The following is a 6,009-nucleotide window of genomic DNA, read 5'->3' as shown; positions in this document are numbered from 1 at the left end:
GGAAAATGTGCACGTAATTTGATCATTTGAGTAAGAAATTTTGCAAAAGTGACATTACAAGTCGATAATAAAGAGGCATGGGACCATCTGTTGGATGCGTCTATTAATGGTTCACATGGTGGATGAGTTGGTCCACATATGTCACCTTGAATTCCTTCAAGAAACATTGGTAATTTTTTATCGACTTTTAGTAGCGAAGGCCTTGTAAATAATTTCCTAAGAGAGCAAGATGTACATTGAGGCATTTTATCTATTTTGTGGATCTTTTGATCTTTCAGTGGATGCACATGTGTATTTTCATTGCTCCTTTTCATCATTGTAGATCCTGGTTGACCTAACATATCCGCTGTGTTCCCGAGTCTTATTAAACGAAAGAAAGGAAAGGAAATGGAGAGAAAGAAGAGGAGTGGTGTGTTCCTGAGTTTCATTAAAGGAAAGAAAAGAAAAGAAAAGAAAAGAAAGGAAAAACAAAGCAAAGCAAATGAAGAGTAAATTGGATGGGTTTATTTCTTTCCAAATTGGAAAGAATTGGATGGAAAGGAAAGGAGAGAAAAAGAGGAAAGAAAGTGAAAATGAAAAGAAAGGAAAGGAAAGGAATTCCTTTCTCTCCTTAACTCAACTCGAGAACATAGCGGTCATGCCATAAATTTACGATGCCAGAATCACAACAGTTTTCTTTGACTGTCATATGTGCTTGAGGCACATTTATACATATATAAAACAAACCAGAATTGAGCATTGGTAGTCTTTCTAATATATGATTTCTCTTTACAATATTGTAAATATTTTTTATTATCAACAGTCCTTGACTGGGTATCATATCCATTATGATATATATTCTTGAAACTCAACAAATTTATGGTTGATTTTGAGAAAAATGGAGCATTTTCTATTAGAAGTTTTGTACCATTTGGTACTTTTAAATTAGCTTTTCTCACTCCTTTCATTATGTCTGAAGGACCTAATGTTGTATTAATATTTCTCTTTGTTGATTTTTGAGATTTTAGGATAGTATGTGTAGCACCACTATCCGCTATACATAAATCAACATCATTTGATTGATCTTTTGCTCTAGTTAAATTCATTTTAAGCTTCAAATATAAAGAAAAACAGTAATTGCACATATTAGACATTCCTAAATTTATTAAAAAAAAGCTTTTATTTTGCATGAAAGAAAAAGTAATTAAACATAGTTAAGACATAAATACGAAAGGAAACGCCAATCACTATTAACGGGCTGTTTGGTTCATTTAGATATGAATGTGTCATATCAGAATAAGTCTTTGTCCCATTCAGCAACAACATGATTCTGAGTGATTCAGGCCTAATTTTAACTATTCAAATGTTTTTCTGTCTGGAACCAAACATGTTGAAGTATGAATGATACAGATGTTTTCATCTGAATGGTTCCATTCATATGTAAACAAACAGCTCCTAAGTTTAAATAATATCACTTTCAAGGTTCTTATTCATTGAGTAAATCTAAGGCATTCAACTCAATATCGATATTATCAAATTTGTCGATATGATTAACTTCCTTTTCCTTTCCTCTCAGAGATGCTTGATATAGTTCACATAGATATGAAGGTGCATGACAAGTCTTTGCCTAGTGATTATTACTACCACATCTAAAACATGAACCTCCATTATTCTAGGACGTATCAACATCATTTTTAAACTTGTTTTGCTAGTTAGCGTGGTAATTATTAGCTCTTTGGCTATGACAGCGACCACGTCCGCGATTATTATTCCATTTAAATGTGTGGTTGCGATCACTAAAATGGGTTCTATTGAAATTGCTTTGGCCACGCCCATGGCCTTGTTCCCATTTACGCCCAGAATTCTTATGATAATTATTACAATCATATTTGCTTCTGGTGTCGCTAATGATCTTATGGGATGAGCTTGATGGTTTTTCATTAATAACTTATTATTTTTTTCTGCTACAATGAGACTTTTACTCAGGTCAAAGCATGTTTGAAACTTTTGCAACTGATATTGTTGTTGCAAATTTATATTTGATGCATGAAAAGTAGAGTAAGTTTTCTCTAACTTATCTTCCTCGGTAACAGTTGCCCACAAAATTCAAGCCTTGAACATATATTTAATAGAACATATGTGTAATAATTCACTCTTTTAAAAGAGTGAAGCGCGAAAATCGTCCCTAAGGTTTGTTCAATTATGCAATTTTCGTCAAAAAAGTTTCTTTTTTGCAATTGGACCATTCAGGTTTCATGAGTCTTGCCAATTTTGTCCAAACCATTAACTCGGATAGATATTTTAAGTTAAGTCTGGGCTAAACTTATCTTTTTAATTTCCTTATTATTTTATTTTTTTTATTTGTTTATACACAATAACCCTTTTGGTCCCACACCACTGATATGATATCACTTCTCATCTACTTCTTGGATTAATCCGTTCATCTTCTTCTTGGTGTAAATCACCCAAAGCAATAGCTAAATCCTTTCCATGAATGTTTTTAATCTAGAACGAATCCAACATTGATGCCAGCGAGAGAGAGAGAGAGTGTGTGTGTGTGTGTGTGTGACACACACACACACGTTGACACCGTTAACCCAACTACCTTATATTACACGTCATGCATAACATTTACACGAGTCAGTAACAAGTCACACACATGAGTCCTTCTATATGCGTTGGTGATTAATGTCGAATCGGTTACGTTAGTAAATTGTATGATTTAATTATTGCATGATAATTGATTATGTGTTAAAAGCTTTGCCATATAATAATTTTAGGCGCTCCGCGCCTCTCGGGGGACGACTAGGTCGGGAAAATTTGTTTAAAACCTATTTTTCAAACCCTAATCACCCAATAACCCTTTCCAGTCGCCATTGGACGAAAAACATGAGTTCTTGGGTAACTTTGGGAGCTTGTGGGTGATTAGGAAGATTATGGGTCATCAACATCATTGTTTGATCGTTAATTGTAAGTGTTTCATCAATAGCCGTGCTTGTCTATTGTTTGTGTTGAAAAACCCTAATAAGATATGAGATACTTCTTTGATATGGAGGTTTTATAATGGTTGTGATGATGTTTGTTCGTTTATTGGTGTAGTAGAACATTAGGGTTGTCGTATACATGATTATTGATCGATCTTTGTTGAAATCAGAATGTTGACAGCTTTGTACCCGCTTATTGTTTTGACTGTAACTTGATGATAAACGATGGTTTTTATTAAATTCTTGATACTAGGATATAGTTCGTCGAGTCTAGTCTCCAGAAATTTATTAATTGTACTTTTTGGATATACAGAAGATATGTTTTATGATTTTACAAAATTACAAGTCTAATCTGATTCGGGAAGATGTTTTCTGGTCTAACTTCCCAACATCATAACTTGATATTGACAAAGCCAAATGGGTTGGTTCTACTTCTGGAACTTGGTATTATGAGTTTAGGAGACAACCCAATTGGCCTTGCATAATTTGTATAAATGAGTTGAAATAACTATAAAAATACTTTTTGTTGCGCAATCTGCTAAACTGTTTGTACCTATATGCAATGATTGAATTATTGTGTAGTTTTTATATATGAGAAAAATATAATAAAAATTGGTAGAGAAACCTAATCCATATATTATACTGTGATAAATTTTGTAAAATTTATCTTTGAGTTTTGCATAGTTAATAAAAAGCAGTTTTTTTACGTGCTAGAATCTGTCTCGTGAACTGAGTGATCATAAGTTAGGTTGTATGATGAATTTTTGGTTGCTTTGCCATGATATGATGTGTGGATACATGTTAGGACTTTTTGGTACATTTAACATTACTTATTATCACCAACGAGTCATCGGGTCAAGTTTGTGTTTGTGTGTGAGTCCATGCATGAGTCTTAGAGTCTTGTGTTGTTAAACACATTCTCACAGCTTAAACACTTGTACTAGGTAACAGTTAACGAGTCAAGTGCATTCATTTGGTTTGAGAAAAGTCTATTACATGCGACACCCAGGTGAGTTCATGCTTTTTCCAATTTGTTTTCTGGATTGAAAACAACAAAACTATTTTCGTATACCTGTTTTTCTGGATTGAAAACAACAAAGCATTTTCCTTACTTGTTTTCTGGATTGAAAACAACAAAACTATTTTCGTATACCTGTTTTCTGGATTGAAAACAACAAAACATTTTCCTTACTTGTTTTCTCGATTGAAAACACAAAACATTTGCCTATACTTGTTTTCTGGATTGAAAACACGGACATACTTACATACTGGTTTTCTGGAGAAAAACGCAGCGACTTACTTTGGATTTTGACTAGTTTATGGTTGATAAATCAAATAGACCTAAGTGTGCCGCTAATCTAAATAGCTGAGAGGTGATAGATTATATGATAAGTCTTGGTTGTTTAAGATTGCTAGATTTAGTTCTTCGTAAGGAGTCCGTCTAGGTTTGATTTTTCAGCCTTGTTTATCTAATTGAGTGAATACTTTAAACTACCTTTGATTTCCGTGCTGTAAGGTAGGATTTCTTATAGAGGTACTTGTCATAAAATAAATTAGCGACCGTAAGTGTGTCTAATTAAGCTGGTGTTTTTAAGAACTTAATAGATATCCATAGGGGTCTTATTGTGAAGAGTCAGGGATCCTGTTCGGGTTTTCTTTAGGTGACTATTTTAAGATCCTAGTTCCATAACTTAGCATTTTCCTACTATTTAATAATTGATACATTAGGGATTCTAGCCTAGGTGGTTGTTTGTCATCATCTGAATTAATTCTAGGCTCAAGTCGTCTTTAAGTCTTAGTGATTAATTTAATATTAGTTTTTAGTAAAAAACCCCAATAATAATAAATAAATAGTCGTGTTCGTAGTTGAGTCTAATTTAGCTAGTTTACGTAATTAAAAGAGTCTCGTGGGTTCGATATCCGAACTTAAATAGCTATACTAGAGTCGACCGGTTCATTTGCCGGTTAGTAGTTTTAATTAAGTTAAGAGTCTAGAATTATTACTTAGTGTCTAGATTAGCGTAATTTTAGTTAATTTTATAACTACTTTTAGCACATCAGTATACTAGATGCCCTCATATCACTTAAAGTCCTTACATACCTTGAACCGTTAGGATGGGATCGCGGGGAAATTTAAGCAGTACTACTGGGTTTGACAAACCACACCTGCTAAAACTCGACTGGAGGTCGGACGGGTGTAAATTGTCCTAACATACATCGCTAGTGTTTTGTGATAGACCTGGTAAGAAGGAATACAGACAGTCAGCTTTGGTTCAAACGTCTAGTAGCTTGTAAATGGGTTAGCTACCCTGATATATTTGAAAAGTGCTAAATCTACATACACTACTTATGCTACGTATACTGTCTATTCTATATATATATATATATATATATATATATATATATTACTTCTTACTACAACTTATGAACTCACCAAACTCGTGTTGACCCTTGAGTATTTATACTTGCCCAGGTTGCTAGATCTGCTAAGGAGTGGATTGCATTGCATGCTTCTAGAGTCGCACTTGTCGCGTGAACTTTATATTTCACATTATTTACATTTGATGGGTTGTGCATGTTTTGAAAACATGGTTCATTGTTTTTAAACCATTTACTTTTACGCTTCCGCAAAACTTTAAATTGTTTAGATTGGCTTTTGTGTTCTCATGTTTGAATGAGACGTAAATAAATTTTTGAATATTTTAATTTGGTTTTTTGGTATAACGAATGAGCTAGATCCTGTTATGTCACACGCCTCGTGGTAAAACTCCGTTAGTCAAAATTTGGGGGTGTGACAGAGAGAGAGAGAGCCGTACTACACCCGTCTTATCCAAATCACCATGGTTGCTACCGGTAGTCCCTACGATTTTCAACCCAAGCAAAAACAATGAAAATTTACATAACTAGAATCAAAACCTCAATCAATCACAAGAACCCCAATAATCACCACTGTATTCTGAAACCTTAGATCTCCAAAATTCACCCAAGTCGCCAATCAGAATTCAAAATTCTCCACAATCAAACAAACAACACGCGACGACACTCT

Source organism: Bidens hawaiensis, unplaced genomic scaffold, assembly GCF_021521415.1.
Source record: "Bidens hawaiensis isolate Kalapana, Puna unplaced genomic scaffold, B.hawaiensis_p1.1 tig00039015_1, whole genome shotgun sequence".
NCBI lineage: Eukaryota > Viridiplantae > Streptophyta > Magnoliopsida > Asterales > Asteraceae > Bidens > Bidens hawaiensis.
The sequence above is the reverse complement of the archived record's forward strand: the minus strand, read 5'-3'. Positions refer to the sequence as shown.